Here is an 18,169-nt window from a genome sequence, read left to right as displayed (position 1 = left end):
AACTGTCCCAGTACTACAGTTACCACCGATCTTACTGTGTTTCAAGGAGCCAACTTCTAGGATCGGAGGTCTCTTCACCACCCCCCCAATAAAATATTTGAGGAGCCCAGGGCCTCACAAAAGTTGATTGCCATTCAAATAGTGTGTGTGCACCACATCTTGTGATCAATTATGCGGGGCGAGGCTTACCTGTCCCCCCAGTATTTTAATCAAGTTGGCACCCTTTCTGTGTTTGTCTATATACACATAAAACTTTTGCATCACTATAGCAGATATCTAATTGCATCTGCTAGGGCAGGGGTCAGCAACCTTTTTTAGCCGTGGGCTGGTCCACCATCCCCTCAGAACACATGGTGGGCCAGACTATATTTTGGAAAAAAAATTGAATGAATTCCTATGCCCCACAAATAACGCAGAGATTCATTTTAAATGAAAGCACGCATTCTACTCATGTAAAAACACCAGGCAGGCCCCACAAATCACCCATTGATGCATTTTAAATAAAAGGACACATTCTACTCATGTAAAAATACGCTGATTCCCAGACCATCCGCAGGCCAGATTTAGAAGGTGATTAGGCTGCATCAGGCCCCCAGGCCTTAGGTATGATATGGCATTCACCAATCACCAAGAGCAGCACCAGGTTGCCATGACAACTCAGGATTTACCAGAGGACGGATGGGTCAGCAGAAGCCACAGCCTTCAATTGTCAGTCACCTTTTCACTTTTCCAGGCCAAGCCAACCCACAACACCATAAATCCCTTTGTCTGTGATCTGGGCAACCTTGGCTTCTCCCTTTCCCTCCAGCAATTCCACTCTCCCACACACATAATTCACACCTCACTGTGTCAAGGTCAAAACTACTTCTGGGTAAACTATGCAATTCTGTCGCCACCAGCAGCAGTAAGATATTACAAATACTGTAACTTAGAATTCATCACCACAGAGATACCAAAGATCTTAAGAGCATACTTCAATTAACTTAAATAAATAAATAAATAGGGGCAGGGGGGGGCGGGGCTTTGCCCTGCCGGATCTGAAACTGTACTATGAGGCATCATGCCTATGTTGGATAAAAGAATGGGTAAAATTGGTGAATACGGAGCTGCTCGACTTAGAGGGCTTCGATAATAGATTCGGCTGGCACGCGTACTTATGGAAGAACAAAAGGAAAGAACACAAGGGGTTTGCGAATCACATTTTTAGAGGGCCGCTAATCGAAGTTTGGGAAAGATATCAAAATCTGTTAGAGCCGAAAACACCACATTGGCTTTCACCTCTCGAAGTAATGAGTACAAAAACCATTAATATGAGAAGCAATTGGGCAACTTATGATCAGCTACTAACTAAGGTTGAAGGGAAATGGAAGCTAAAACCGTATGAGCAAACAAAGGAACATGTTTACGATTGGCTACATCACCATCAGGTGAATCAGATGTTTAGTAGAGATATCAAAGAAAGAGGCTATGCAGATAAAGACTCAAAATTCCAGACAGAAATAATAAACAATAAAGTGAAAATTATATCTAAGATATATAGGATGTTGTTGGACTGGAATTTAGGCGATGAGGAAGTCAAATCGGTGATGATCCATTGGTCAAGGGATATAGGTCATAGTATACAGTTTGAGGATTGGGAGAAACTTTGGAAGGAGGGGGTAAACTTTACGGCGTGTACTTCGATAAGGGAAAACGTCATGAAGATGTTTTATAGGTGGTACTTGACACCCATGAAATTATCAAAAATGTATAAGGTGGATAATAAGTGCTGGAGATGTAAAGACATAGAGGGCTCCTTCTACCATATGTGGTGGGAGTGCCGAAGGGTGAAACAATTTTGGGAGAAAGTACACACTGAATTGAAAAAGATATTAAAGTACACGTTCATAAAGAAACCAGAAATCTTTCTTCTAGGGATATTAGGACAAGAGATAAAAAAGGAAGATCGCAGATTGGTATACTATGCGGTTACGGCAGCAAGGGTAGTATTAGCCCAGAAGTGGAAACTACGGGAAACCCCAACGGTGGAGGAGTGGAGATCTAAGTTGTCAGATTACGCAGAGTTGGATAGATTAACAGGAAAAGTTAGATACATAAGAGACCAAGTGTTCACCAAAGATTGGGAAAAGTATGTAGATTATCTGGAATGTATTAGTGAAGGGCAAATAACGCTAAAGGGATTTAGAGACGCACTGTGAAAGACTAAGAGTTATTGTGCAAAGCAAACAGGAATTAGGAATCGGTATAATGACAATATAAGTAATGAAACGTGTAATTTTATTTATTGCTTCGAATGATTTACGGACAGGCTGAAGGAAGCCCCGTAAGAGACAACTATGTTATGGATGATATGGAAATGATAATTGCTGTTTATTATTTTTAATTTTTCTTTTCTGTGTATTTTCTTTGTATTTGTGTGTTACTTTGTGTTCTTTTTGGAAATAACTAATAAAAAAGAATGAGGACAAATAAATAAATAAATAAATAAATAAATAAATAAATAAATAAATATTCAAAGTCCTTTTAAGACCATCAATTTCATAAAATGCTATTAGTTTTCAGGTATAAAATTATGGTGAAATAAACTGGAATTAGTCAGATGTAGCTTGTAACAGAAATGGCTCGCCAACAGGTAATCACAACAGTGCCTATGTGGATGACGTGCTTAAATTAAATTATAACAGAAATGGAAGATTCACAGAAATGGTTGCTGCTTTTTACCAAAGTTCTGCTGTAAATCAAGATGAGGAGTTTACAGAACCACAGAATAGTATGCTTAGAAAGAACTTGAGAGATCTGATGAAGTTCCAGCTCTTTCCTTAAAAGTGGAGCATCTTAAATCTAATGCCTCTTTGACAGCTGCCTGATAGACACTCCTCAAATGTGGAAGGCAAGCATGGGAGCCTATAAAGCAGCTTTGGAGTGTCCACTAAGGTTTACTGGACATCACATTAATCTTACTTTGTCTATACAATTTTCCTTTAATAGTTTGGTTCTAGGATATATTTAGGATTCAGTGGCTTCCCTCAGTTCTGTTCTGAGATAGTTCTGAGAATGGACACAGAAATGGCAATATAGAACAAGGTGGTAGGAAACTATTTTATCCACCCAGGATGCTCTGTAACTAACTGTAAGGTGGCCATCCTTGAGCAGACAAACTTCTAAGGGAGACTGCAACATGAAAACATTGAACTACAATACACAAGAGGCTCAGCACTATCACTTCTGGACTAAATCAGCATTATGGATTTTAAAATTCCACTATATGTATTAATTGGCTTCTAAATGCCAGGATTTGTGAATGGCCAGTGCTAATAAGGTAATTATCACTGTCTATACATTTTGGCATTTCCTTTCCTTCTGACATTTCCTTCCACTATTGACGAACACCCACTCACGTGTAAAGAGAATGAAAACAAGTAATGTACCTGCAAATCAGGATAGCACTTCATGCATCTGATGAAAGACCGTAATGAATTAAAGTTTATGCCTTAATAAATTTGTTAAGGTGCCACAAGTCTCTTCTTTGTTTTCGTTGCAAGAGACTAAAACAACTACACATCTGGAAATTGTGGCATCAGTTTGTGAGATTAAAGGGATGGGGAGAAAATGCAAGATATAAAAGTAATAATAAATATTCCAGAAATGTATCTCATGAACAGTAACTGGTTCCAATGTGTTGAGCTCTGTTTCAAGAAACATATCTGTAATAGAAGAGCCTCAGTATTTGGGATGGAATTTGGGAGTGGCAGATTCCATAAGCATCGCTAGTTATTGTCCATTGTTATGGGCATTTCCTAAATATCACTATTATTTAGGAAATGCCCATAACAATGGACAATAACTAGTGATGCTTATGGAATCTGCCACTCCCAAATTCCATAATGATTATAATAAATCCTCAATGAATGAATTGCCTTCTAAACCATCATTGCAAGGTGATTTACACTGTATATAATTAAAAGCAGTTAAAAAAACAAATATAACAAATACATGTAAAGCAAGACTAAAACCATACAAGAGTAGACACTTGTGGTGAAGACCCCTTTTTATCCAGCAGGGATAATGGGGTCAGTGACGGTGAAGAGGTCAATACCCTCAAGCCTAATACTGTCCCACTTTGAGTTATGGATAGGCAAAATGATGGAGCTCAGTCTATGATTTGGGAATCTTATGGTAGGTGAAAGACTCAACCCACATTGTCATTTGACAGATGTTTGCTAGTTTGTTTCAGCACTAGGACTCATGTAGAAACATAGAAACACAGGAAGCTGACTTGTCTTATACAGAGTCATACCATTGGCTCATCTAGCCTGGTAATGTCTACAATGATGGGCAGTGTAATTATTAGCTCTTATGAAGTCAAATACTGTATAACAGCTGCCCAAACTAAGTATTGTAAATAAAAAGCATCAAAAACACCAGGTGCACTATATGACTGAACTATTAGTATATATTGACATTATGTAACTTCAATGATAATGCCACTAAGTTTCTACCCATTAAGTGGTTAAAATTATCTTGTGAATGTACCGGTATGTCGTATAAACTGCCATTAAATGCTCACAAATATTCTGCAAAGAGGATGAAAGTGTCAGCAATCAAACCCTGGCAGAACAGTGTCATTTTTATTTTATTTTATTTGGGAAGAAAAGGTTTCTTTTTGCTGAGTACCTGAGCCCAGGGCTGAGTACTGCTAGCAGAGATTGCAGTGGTGGGATTTGATTTTTATTTGGTTGCATGAATTATATTTATAGTTATCTAGTTTTATCTGGTTTTTATATTAAAGCTCCACTAATTACAACAATTGACTTAATTCTACCAGTAATTAACATTAAAATAACTCAGCATTTTTATTTCATGGGTTAGTTTCACAGTACAGCTGGATAACAACAATAATCCATGAAAAATTCTGTCTGGGCTTTGATAGCAAGTTGTGCCTGTTCAATGGTCAATTCCCAATCTCTCCCATGGTGGATTTTATGCCTGCACATTAGATACCTGGTTGTCTGAGCTTTCGAAGTACCATCCAATAGCAGATTAGAAACACAGTGTGCTCCAGATACCATGTTAATAAGCATTATGCTAGTTTGCAAAATTAATACAGTATATTGGATCTATACTTAGTCATATGTCTAGCAAAGACCCACTGTACTCTACTCTATTCTAAATCATGACTAAACTAACACTGATTTTGAAGACCTCCTCCAAAGTTTGCTGCAAACAACCCATCAATTTCAATGAAAGTTTATCTTTAAAAAATGTTAAGAAATAATGTGTGGATTCATCACATATAGCACATTGCCTCCAAGTAGGATAGAAATATAAACTGTAAAATATCATAATCATCATCATCAACAACAATGGCACTTAGGTCCTCTAGACAGCAATGAGATATACCAAATCAATGTTAACAAACAACTTAGCTACATACAACACTTTCAGCCAGTCCAGTATTCTTTTTTCAAAAAACAAGAAAGCTAAAAGGTATGCTATGTTGGTGATTGACACATTTATAAACAAGCAGGGTGCATTCTGTTGTTGTTCTTGCCTGCATGAGTGACTACAATCACTATTATGGATTGTTCCTAGTTTGAGAGCTCTGTCCATATAAAGCAGGTAAATTTAACAGAGCTCTAGAAAGAACAATTCAGCAGAATAAGAAGAATAAAGGGTGGAGTTTGACTCTCTTTTTATGGGGAAGATACAATTGTGTGTCTGAAGAAACTTCTGTGTTTAGTTTTAAATATAGGAGGCAAAGAGTAATCCTCACTATCCTTCAAGAATAAAACTACAAACAAGGACAGGTTACCTTGTAGAAATATAGGTCAACATCCAGTTGTATCAGTTTAGCCCTACAATGGATGTTCTGCACAAGTGAACTCCATCTTTCCTCTCCTCTCCCTGCAGCTCCTTGTACACACCTAGAGGGTTGAAGGACCCTCTGGGGAGGATGTGGGGAAGGGAGGAAGGGGAAGTCCCACTGCATGTCTACAAACATGATATTGCCCATAATGTTTATTGGGTATGATAAAGGTTGGTCTTCTTTGGTGAAGCTCAAGAATAGATGTTTTCTATATTACGTGTTTTAAAAACTGAAATTGCTGTGCCATTCAATAATAGGAACAATGTGCATATTAGCTACAGTGGTTACACTCTGCTTCCACGGTCAGAGGCAGTAATGCTTCTGAATACCAGTTGCTGGAAACCACACAAGGGGAGAGTGCTCTTATGCTTGGGTTCTGCTTGTGGGTTTTCCCACAGGCATGGGGTTGGCCACTATGAGCTAAGGTTGCTGGACCAGATGGGCTATTGGCCAGATCCAACAGGCTCCTCATAGGTTCTTACATGACCCAACAGCCATTGAAAAAGATGGTTACAACAAACTTTTAATATCCTATTTTGCCAGCAGTGGTAAATGGCTAGACTGACTATAGTGTACCAAGTGAGAAGGTGGAAGTCTTATGGAGATGGGTAATTCAGCAAATGTGCAGAGTACTTCTATGTAGCCAATGCAGGCTTCCCGTATCTACTTTGAATATCTGCTCTGGAAAGGAGCCTCTCTATGATTCATTGTCCTGTGCCATTTTGTAGCCACCTTCTGTCACCTTCTCAGTTTGCTGCAAACTAATAGTTCCCCACCCTTTTTACCACAATCCATTATTACAGTCTCCTGAAATTTAATCTGCCATTTAGTCCTTGGAAAATGGAACAGAACAGAGTGATTAATTGTTGTTTTTACAGCAATATCATCATCTCATCCTCATTCTACCCTTTGGATGAGGCATAGGTAGTCGTCTGTGCAAAAGTTAAGAGATTCAAGGACAGTTTTTGAACACAAAGTGCTCTCAGCTCCATTTTCCTGCATTAAAAAAACTCTTCAAATCTGTCTCATAATGAAGGACTTTTATTGTTTTAAACTGGTGTTTTAATGCAAAGATTGCATTTTCAAAATAAATATCATTTTAAAGTACGGTAGTTCAAAGGCACCTTTGGGTAATTTTCTATGTAAATGTAAAGTTACATATACGTGCTTTATCTTCATTATTCCATCTAAACCTTTTCATTTATACTCCTCCCACAAAAGATTTATTTCCCCATGATCTCTGAAGCTCTTTAGTTACCAGGGAGATCTGTTCCTTTGTCAGCTGTGAAATATGGCCTTTGATATTTTATTGATCTGGTGTAAACCTGCCAACATCCCTATACAGCATGAAAGAAACTTATATTTCAACATAATCTAATGGAACATCAATAAAATAAAATCCAACCTTTCTCTAGTTACTCTCAAAATGAACTATTTGCATAATTCATTTCATAGTGAAAGTCCTTAAAACAACATTATTTTACTGAATTTCTATGCAAGGACTTTTAATATCTGCATAGAAATGTGTTTCATGCTTCACTGGGATGATATTATATGTTTGAAATGTGAAGCACTAAATTTACACTGAGATTAACATGTTCCACAAAAGAGAAATATGGGTGGCTATTGACTAAATACTTGAGCCACTGAAGTCTCCAACATAGGTCTTACACCTCTAGCTTCATATGACTTTCGCAGTTCATGGAACTTAGTTTAGTTCCAAAACTACTGCAGCTATTTGAACTAATTTTCCAGTCTTCTGTAAATGTGAACCAGCTCTAAGAGTAGACCCCTCCTCCATCCACCCCAAACACCTTACAGTTTAGAAATATCTGTAGGAGGTGAACTTATTTTTGAGAACAAGAACTGCTCTTGTGCTACAGTGACTTAATTCTGCTGCTCCACTGGGATCACAAAAACTATATTTGCAATTGCTGAGCTACATGCTCAGCAAATTCATATTCTAGAGTTGTACCTGGGGTATTTGGATTCAGACTGCACATAAGAAACTGTATTTTTGAAGGTTAAAAAAAAGCTAGCACTTGATAGAAACAAAGTTCTACTAAATCACACCAGTCCAAAGAGTGAAATGGTAGGTTGATAATTATACCCTTCCCTCTAGTACAGTCATACCTTGGTTTTGGAACAGCTTAGTCCCAGAATGCTTTGGCTCCCAAATACCGCAAAACCAGAAGTGACTGTTCCGCTTTGCTAACTATTTTTGGAAGCCGAACATCCGACAGGGCTTCCACAGCTTCCAAGGAAGCTCCTGCAGCCAATCAGACGCTGAGCTTTGGTTTTCGAATGGACTTCCGGAAATGATTCTGTTCGACTTCCAAGGCACGACTGTATTTTGCTGTTGTTGTTTTATAATGTATCAGACCTTCATACCCCACATGCATAGATGCTCAGAGCAAATAATAACTTTATGGACTGCTTCATTAGCATCAACAGAAAGTAATGCACAAAGTGGTCTGTACCTCATTTATTTAATGTGAAGCAGTCCAGCTCCTAGAATCCTAGAATGGAAGGGACCACAAGGATCATCGAGTCCAACCTCCTGCAATGCAGGAATATTTTGCCCAACGTGGGGCTCCAAAGAAAACTCTAAGGAGTGAACCCTCTCTAAAACGGTTGGATGGCACCTTGTTCTCCTCCTTCTGCCAAGTCCTGCAGCCAAGCAGGTGCCAAACATATTGCTCTGCATTCCTTTGGACCACATCAGTGAGGCTGAGAGTGGGGTCTTGTTGTCTGGGAAGCCCAGGATCTCCATATGCACTGCCCAGGCTTGCATCCCAGAGAGGTCACTTTGGTGCTGCTAATGCAGCAAAATCAGTGCAGGATGGAGCAGTTACAAATCAGCTTTCTCTGCAGCCACAGCAGGTGCTGTGATTCTCCAGCAGTTTAACTTCACCCCTGGAGGTGCACTCCACTGTCTCTTGAGACAGATGGATGCCAACAAACCACTTAATATTCTGCAAATCTTTAAGCAGTGTGTACAACATAAAAACAGTAAACAATCTCACTAAAACAACAAGAACATAAAAACAGTTTTTTTAAAAAACATGTTAAAACATAGCAGGGATTCGGGGAACTCATACAGATAAAAACAGGGGCTGGCTGGCCCAGGCAAAAAGATACGTCTGTACAAAATGTCTGAAGCAACTGAGGGTTGCTGCTTCTTGTATTGTGTCAAATTTATGATCCTGACCCTGGCATGAAACATTCTGCTGAGTTAGTTTGCCCTTGTTCTTTCTATTACTTTGTCATGCTGCTATTCATAACAATGGGATTTTATAGGTATAATACAATATTTCTGCGTATTAGAGATGAACAGATTTTTCCTACCAGTTGCACTGTTACTATGTGGCTTTGCTCTCCCAAATCTTCACTGTCTTCTTCCTAATTTAACATGGAGAATGTCTGAACTTAAATCCTGGTGCATGGCAGATTTTGGAATTGCACCACTTTCCTTATTATGCATAAAATATTACACTAGTTTTCACTTATGCCCAGGGCTTTTTTTCAGCCAGAACTTGCCAGAACGCCATAGCCATCATAAGAGAACAAGAGAGGCATTCGTGGTGAGTTCTGGCACCTATTTTTCTAGAAAAAATAGCACCAATTATACATAATGAACAAGGAATACCAGATGCTACATGGAATTCCAACAGGACAATCCCTATGGTCCAACGGAGCCACAAAGGGCTCGTCTACACTTCTGCTTGTTCTGCGCCTAGAAAGCATGGGTCTGAGATGTTTTGTGTTCTCCCCACAGTTTCCCCCTGGAAAATACACCCTTTAATGCCAAATTAGACCATATGGCAGTCTGTGGATAACCCGATTGCTGTTTGGTCTGATTTAAGAGTAAACCCCAGGTTTTCCCAGGGGAAAATGGTGGGGCAAACAGAGGTGGGGTCTAGCTGGTGTACCGTAGGCACAATCCTACACCAAATCTAACAGAAATGACATAAGGTTCCTCTGAGGAAAATTTCCTAGGAGGAGGGTTCAGCTCTGACTGTGGTGTATGATTTTACACACACAACACTAATAGCACGGCACATACCATTGGGACTGGCCTCTGCATCAGGGGAAGAAGATTTTGATGAGGGAAAGGAAAGGAAGACACATTCATTTCCTTTCAAGGAAGAAAGGAAACCAAAGCATACAGGATCTACAGGAAGCAAAATGATGGCACCCCATTTATTTGTGGCACCCCTTTCCTTCCTTTTTCTGCCATTCCCATCCCCTCCCCCATTTTTATTTGCTGCCTGAAATTGGGTCACAGAATCTCCAGCCTTGTCTTAGGACATGAGATCTTTGGGACAAGCCTGTCCCTGTACACCTGGCATACACTGGGGATAGCAACGTGTTGCAAGCCAAGCAACAGGGCAAACCCCTCCACCTCAATTTTCCAGCCAGGATAAAGATAAAGATGATAAAGATAAAGATGATAAAGATAAAGATGATAAAGATAAAGATAGTACTTTATACCCTGCCCATCTGGCTGGGTTTCCCCAGCCACTCTGGGCGGCTTCCAACAAAATATTAAAATACAATAGTCCGTCAAACATTAAAAGCTTCCCTATACAGGGCTGCCTTCAGATGTTTCTAAAAGTCTGATAGTTGTTTTTCTCTTTGACATCTGGTGGGAGGGTGTTTCACAGGACGGGTGCCACTACCAAGAAGTCCCTCTGCCTGGTTCCCTGTAACTTGGCTTCTTGCAGCGAGGGAACTGCCAGAAGGCCCTCGGCGCTGGACCTCAGTGTGGCTAGTTTCTAAGGATACACAAATTACTGTGCCTAGTGGCTAGATGAAACTGTTCTCCAAACCATATCCCTGTAAAGGACACAGGTTACCCAAGAATATGATACTTATTACCCTGTGTAGTGCTGATCACTCCCTGAAAATATACAATGATTCATTTTAATAAACCAGGTGTAGGCCCAAGCAAAATAGACACATCTTGCTGAATATACACACTGCCTACTATGTGAAAGGTAGAGTGCTATTTAAATAAGAGCAGGTTTTGGAACCACTAGATATGTAACCACTTGTTTCCTATTTCATGTCTGCTAATGGCAAAATATTATTTATTTTCTCCTCATATTCTCAGTGAGAATATACTTTTCTTTTTAAATATCACAATTCCCAGTTTCCATACTGTTCAATATAAAGAATAATAAGACGGTGTGATGTTGGAAATAAAGAACTTTCATAGCATCGTTAACAAGGAAATCACACCTCCAAACAAAAACATTAAGGCATAAATTCCAGAAAAGTAAGTTTTCACCTCCATTAGACGAAACAGCACTGCCATTAATGCCTGCACTCCCCCCCCCAACAAAACACTAAAAATATTAAAACCAAGACAAATGTAAGGACTTTTAAAATGCTTTTGTTTCAGTGGGAGAAATTCAAGAATGCACTTAAACCCTTCCATTGAAATCAATGGGACTTAAGGATAACCCTGATTTGATCACCTCCATTCAAAAAGGCTAAAAAGTGAAACTTGAGAAAGCTCATTGTTAATATGAGGCAAAAGTTTAACTGAACTTCACAACACATCACCTTGCTGCTAACACAGAAGAGAACACAGAGCACACAGAAAGAACATTCCCTTACCTCAGAAGTCTTTAATGGGTCGGAACAATTTGGATTGTCTCTTGCCCTTTTTCTATGCACAACCATAAAATTTTAAAAGAGCTCTTTGCCAGTCTCCACTGCACCAGATAAAAATAAAATGCACAAGCTAGAGCATTTGACAAATGGAGGTACCAATGCAATCCCTCACCCTAATTTATTGCCAGACAACTTGTCACTTTCTCCCTCTCTTTTCTTATTGGATCCTTCTTGGAATGTGAGCCAGCTCACATTCACATCAGCCTAAAGCAGCAGAAATAGCAAAACAGTCTCACAGGTCTTTAAAAAATGCTTCATATGACAACAGTTCACATAATCATTTGCCATCCAGAAAAATAGCTCCTTCTGAAAAATTCACCAGGGCATTAATTTACTAGTGCAGCAGGCTCTGTTTATTTAGAATTTGTGGTCCTCGTGTATAGGACTGCCACAGGCCTTCTTAAATTATCAGTCTTAAACACGGATTAAATCTACTTTCATGCAATAAATGGAAAACAGCCCCTTATGATACTTCTTTCCCAGTGTGCATGAAATAAATTGCAGCCTATGACTAGGTTGTAATATTCAAAAGAGGACTCCAGCCAGTAAACATGAGGATATAGGAACTGAACTTATACTAGGCTGAACTCACATCCAGAGAATATATATGCTCAAATAGCAGTGACATGAGGCTTACTACACAGTTTTGCAGCTGCTCTTTCAGGCACACCAATCAAGTGGTTCCAATGGCAAGGCTTGTTACTCATTAGTGAAATTCTTCAGCAATGCAGTGTGTGAGTGTGTGTACAAGTGCGTGCATACACTCATGTGTGCATACATTTTTAATCTGAAACTTTTTGTTCCTTACAGGAAGTAAATTTTCACCAGCAAACTCTGCAGATTCATAATAAACTGAGTATTAGCAGCAAACATTTTCTACAGATTTCTGTCTCTGAAATATCATTTTCATCCTTTGCATAAAATAACAGTGTTGTAGTGCTATAGAATATACTTTTTGGCTCAGTGAAACTTGAGGCCTCTTTAGTAATGCAAGTTGCCTAATGTTCAAGGAGGAAAACACACGAGAAGCAAATCCTCACTGACATTGTGCAATCACTTCCAAGAGAGTAATTTCTCTTTTCTCTCAATATAGCTGCAAAATCTGAAGCCAAATAAGTTTGAAACATGCATGTGCCTGGAAGTTACACAGAACATTAATCTTAACCTTCTTGTTATTATCTAGTACTGTACTCTCATTCATTTGCTGTGACAAATTAATACTGTTTCTAAAATATCAAGTAAAGAAGCAAGATGATACCCATACCCCATTGCAAACAAACATCCGATTCCACTTAAATGAAGAATTTAGTGCAATACTGAAGAAACGATCAAGTCTAGGATTGCTTCTCTGTATATTAAGCTTCCATGGCTATGAACGCCCAATAACCAAAAAGCATGTCTCAAAGGTATACTTTTGCTCACAAAAAAATATTGCTTTGGGATAGTCATATCTAACATTCTCATTTACAGTCTCATTTCGTTTCAGCACTAAACTAGAGAGGTACAGGAGGGGGGTGAGAGAAAGAATGAGGGAAGGGGGAGAGAAAGAGAGAGGAAAAAAGAATGAGAGCTCTGCAGTGCTGTTACAATTTTAAGAAGCAAAATGAAGAAGGAAAACCTGGAAAGACATTTGAATCCTTTGTGGCCCCTGACACAACACTATCCATTCCATAGAATGCTACAACAGGTGATGTTGTGACGAATGCAACTTTGTAAAGCAGTTATTGGTTAAATTTCATCCAGACCTGGGCTATGCAGAAATCTGTAATCTTGCCAAACGATTCTTTGAAGAATGTCTTCAGCGTGCAAAAAGACCAGCAAATAAACATCCAGTAAAAGAGTAGGGTAAGTAGCTGACAGCTTTAACCTTTCCTCCCCGCTCCCAATAAACCGGTAGATAAATAAATAAATAGACAGACAAGCAGACAGACTGTTCCCTGTTTGCCGAAGATGCTTCTCCTTCCAACATTCAATTTGAATGAGCCAGTGCAAATGCACTGCTCATCCTCTCATGAGGCCAGGATGCATTTATGTGAAACATGAGGAGAATGCCTAATGCTGAAACATACTCTCTGCATCTTCAATGAGATTTCATTACAAGGCTCTGTTTTCACTTCACTAGCACATACTATGGTACCCTGCAAAGTAGTCTCTATCTTCCCTGGTCATTCATTGCAGATGCAGGAAAATGTCACTTTCAGATACGTTAACTATGCCCTCTGCAAACACCAAGCAACTACCATTCCCAGCACCCTTAACAAACCACATTTTCCAGGATACTTTCAGGGAAGTCTTGTGCTTTAAACGTATGGTGTGAATGTGACCTATCTTCAAAAGGCGGTGCAATAGCGCTGACAAAAAATGTGCATAAACACACATGCATTGCTGCGTGTTTTTAGGGCACTGAAATATCCTGTAAATTATGAAGGGTACCGGGCAACTTTAGTCATGCTCAGAGCAGACCCATTGAAATCAACATTACGTCTCTGGAGCCCATTGATTTCAATGGGTCTGCTCTGAGTATGACTTACGTGGTTATCAACCATTGTAATATGAACCATGTGTATCTATGTTAGAGCTGAACACAAGAATGTGGGGGGAAAAACCTGGATAATCTCAGGCAAAAACAAGTAAAGTGCCACCGGCTTTAGTAATACAGTGGTACCTCAGGTTACATACACTTCAGGTTACATACGCTTCAGGTTACAGACTCCGCTAACCCAGAAATAATGCTTCAGGTTAAGAACTTTGCTTCAGGATGAGAACAGAAATCGTGCTCCGGCAGTACGGCGGCAGCAGGAGGCCCAGTAGCTAAAGTGGTGCTTCAGGTTAAGAACAGTTTCAGGTTAAGTACGGACCTCCGGAACGAATTAAGTACTTAACCCGAGGTACCACTGTATTATGTTTTTATATGTGTTGGAAGCCACCCAGAGTGGCTGGGGCAATCCATCCAGATGGGTGAGGTATAATAGAATTAGAAAAATTATGAGGAGCTATTTGGGAAGGTCGCCTGTGATGTGCCATTCTGGTGGCATTTACTATGCATGTGTAAGAAGATGAAATGTGCTGAAGATCTAATTGCTGCTAAAATCTATCATTGCAGAGAACATTGAGAACTGCAGAGGACTTTCCCAGCCCCCGTTGGAGAAGTGGAAAATGTAGGTTAGGGTGATTGCTTAGAAGCATTTCATAATCACAGTATTTGCTACCTGAAGAAATATTTATTCATACCCACTTCCCCTATAATGGAAAACCTGTTGACCAAGACCATTTATTGCTGCCTTTATAGTGTCTGGTACTAGACCCTTATTTAGCAGCAGCATATAATGGTGACTAATTCCACAAGTTGTAGGGACACCTTGAGGATAACTCTCTTATTTTCATCGACCAGAAGCCTGCAGGCAACATTTATTCCTTTTTAGCACAATCACAGCACAGTGCCTGACATTTGAAGCACATAATTTTCTCTTATTTTATTATCTGACTTCAGGTTTTCTAAACTGCTTCCTCTGAAGGAAAAGATTATACTGCACATATGGAACAGGACCAGGCACTATAAAAAAATAGGGAAACATGTTGACCTTTGGAAGTTCCATATACTCATGTGATTTTGACTCTGGTTAGGGGAGAGATTTCAGGCAAAGTGTTGGAGGTAAGTTTCAGGGGAAGATTTCATTATCATTGTGTCCACCTGCCACTATAGTGAAAGAGAAAGCCTATTTTTTTATTGCAAGAAAGTGGACTGTAGCACTACAATTTATGCTATAGCAGCCTTCCTTAATATGGTGCCCTCAAGCTGTTTTGGATTGCTGGGATAGCTCAGTTGGTAGATTAATCTCAGGGTCGTGGGGCTGAGCCCTACAATGGGCAAAAGAGTCTTACATTGCAGGGTGATGACTCTCGTGGTCCCTTCCAACACTACAATTCTATGATTCTATCAGCATTCCTGTCAAGATACGACAGGAAACAACCAGAGACATTTTTGTTCCAACAAGCTATTCACAGTTGCATCACTATTTCTCTGCCATGGGTCTACACTTTGTTTTTTTTGTTAATTCATCATCATTTTATTTTATATGCTGTTTTTAATCGTATTTGGTACACTGCCTTGGGATATATGTGGAAGGCAATTAATAAACACCACCACGGATAATAATAATAATAATAATAATAATAATAATAATAAGCCCCAACCACCATGGGGTTAATGGGATTTCAGATCCAAAACATCTGGAGAGTCCAGCCTGGAGACAGCTGGTTTACAGCAATATTTAGGCTACAGCTTAAACTGGATATGTGGGCATCTTAGAAAAGTAAGTCATTTACATGGAATTTAATTGTGGCACAGGATCTTAATCCACCTGAACAAATTGACCCAAATATAATATAATCAGCTTTTTTTGCCACCTCCCATTCTTATTTTCTTTTTAAAAATGATTCTGAGCCCTGGCCATAAATGTAAAGCATAGCAGTTTTGAAAACTGAATGAATTTATATCCATGTCTGCTCAGAAACAAGCCTGAACAAGTTCCATGTGGTTTAATGCCCAACAAGCAAGTTATCAGATTGCAAACTAATTCTTGATCAGCGTACTCTGATCATTTCTTCTACTCCTTTCCAAGCCTCAGTCCTTTTCTTTGATATTATTTACAGGGCCAGATGTCACAAAACAGTAACTATTGTCCAAGGGTGAACATCAATGACTGCACAATATAAGTGTGCATGCACACGAAAGCTCATACCAAGAACTGACTTAGTTGGTCTTTAAGGTGCTACTGGAAGGAATTTTTTTGTTTGCACAATATAAGTAGTTATTAAAGTGAAAAGAAGCCTGTATTAAAATTATTTTATTTCTACAAAATAATAATACTAATAATAATACGCAGAGTTCTTTAGAGTTCTTATACAAACTTTCCCATAAACCATGCTACATTGAACATGCCTCTAAAATGCAACTTAAAGTTTCCAGTAACAGCATATTCCAGTGGCATAGCGTGGGGAGTGCGGGGGGGGGGGCCAGCCGCACCAGGCGCAACATCTGGGAGTTAGGGTTAGGGGGCGCAAATCCACGGGTTAGGGAGCGCAAATTACTTCCCTTGCCCCAGGTGCTGACAACCCACGCTACGCCACTGGCATATTCCATAGAACATATTCCAACTTCTTCACAGTCTTCATTTAATTTGTACACTATACCTTTCCTTTTCCTTTTTAGATCATTTTATCCTTTCCAGGTTGCCTTCCCATTATTAGGGATGTGAATTCTGTATGAAGCTGGATGTGGGGAGGGTTGTGCGCATCTACTTTATACAGTTGCTCTCGTACCACTGCTTCCCTCCAATGGCCCAGAACTGACAGAGTCGGGCCAAGTTTATAAAAGCCTGCCCACTGCCATAGTTCATTACCTTGGGCATGGTGTAAAGCAAGGGAAAAGGACTTTAAAAGACTTACCAACCAACGTATTGAAATCTGTATTGAGTTAGACATCAAGCAAAGGAAGAAATTAAATACAGATCTGCAGCTAAAATGCTGCAACCCCACAGCAAACATTAAAATATATATATTTATATTTATACTTTTCATTTTACAACAAATACAAAACATAGATTTAAATTATTCCACACATCATATTTTGACTCTCCTCCTCCCCTTTCTGCGGTTTCTTATATTTATACTACTTTTTCACTGCATCTCCAAGTTAACCCTATTTATTTTTTATCCCAATCAATATATGTTTTCTGTTACTGCACATTTTTACTTTAATCCTGCTAATGTCTTAATCTGTTTACAATAATTTTGTAAATATTCAATAAAAGGGTTCCATTCTATATTTAAAAGCTTATCGTCTTGGTCTCTTATTCTTCCAGTAAATTTCGCCATTTCTGAGTATTCTAATAGCTTCTGTTGCCATTCTTCTTTGATCGACATTTTCTTCTTTCCATCTTTGGGCAAAAATCACTCGAGCGGCAGTGGTCACATAAATAAATATTTATATTGCTTAATCCACATAATTCCCACAGCAAACATGGTGGAAATTGAGACCTGTCTCCAATCTACGTAGAACAGCAGGGTAATGCTCCTTTCAGTAGAGAGACTTTGCTAATTATGAGACACATTGCTAATGGGTAGTGTGGAAAATAATTCTTCCACTGTCTGTACCCTGTGCTAATCTTCCAAATTGCTGCAATCAATTGACTGGTGCAAGAAAAAAACCATTGTGCTGCTGAAATATTACGCAACAATCCCACAAGCTCATCAGTGAGGGAAGGAACGGCCTGGGTGTATCCATCCCCCCTCCCTTTCAATTGGCAATTAAGCCCACAAATGAGAGAAATGGTTATGTGCTGAAAGTAGGCTTTACTGACAAAAGAAAAGTACAGGTAACATTCCTCGGTTCCCCCCTCATATCTGATGTATAGATGGCTATGACGGCATGGGGACAGCTGCTGAGACTACCAGGCCAGGAACCTTTTGACATTCTTGGACAATATGGCCCAATGCGTACCATCTCAGTTCCCTCTGGACTGGGGCAACTGCATTGTTATGACTCCATGGATACCATGGAGTCTTCTACTTCCTGATTAGAAGATTATCCTCTTCCTTGGAGAATAGAAGTCTTCCATT

The 18,169-nt window shown here is 39.3% G+C and overlaps 1 protein-coding gene across 3 annotated transcripts in view; it reads right to left on the bottom strand.

Annotated features, from left to right (window-relative positions):
• FRMPD4 (FERM and PDZ domain containing 4) overlaps positions 1–18,169 on the bottom strand; it is a 210,177-nt gene that overhangs the window by 115,810 nt on the left and 76,198 nt on the right. The window contains exon 1 of one of the 3 annotated variants that reach the window (XM_083734126.1): positions 13,294–13,509. The exons of the other annotated variants lie outside the window; for them this stretch is intronic. The gene's annotated coding sequence lies outside the window, so the exon portion shown is untranslated. Of the gene's footprint in view, positions 1–13,293; positions 13,510–18,169 lie in introns of those variants that run through there. 3 annotated transcript variants of the gene reach the window in all.

Source organism: Podarcis gaigeae, assembly GCF_964106915.1.
Source record: "Podarcis gaigeae genome assembly, chromosome: 4".
NCBI classification, from domain to species: Eukaryota; Metazoa; Chordata; class Lepidosauria; order Squamata; family Lacertidae; genus Podarcis; species Podarcis gaigeae.
Note: the sequence above shows the minus strand (reverse complement) of the source record. Positions and strands in the feature narration are given on the sequence as shown.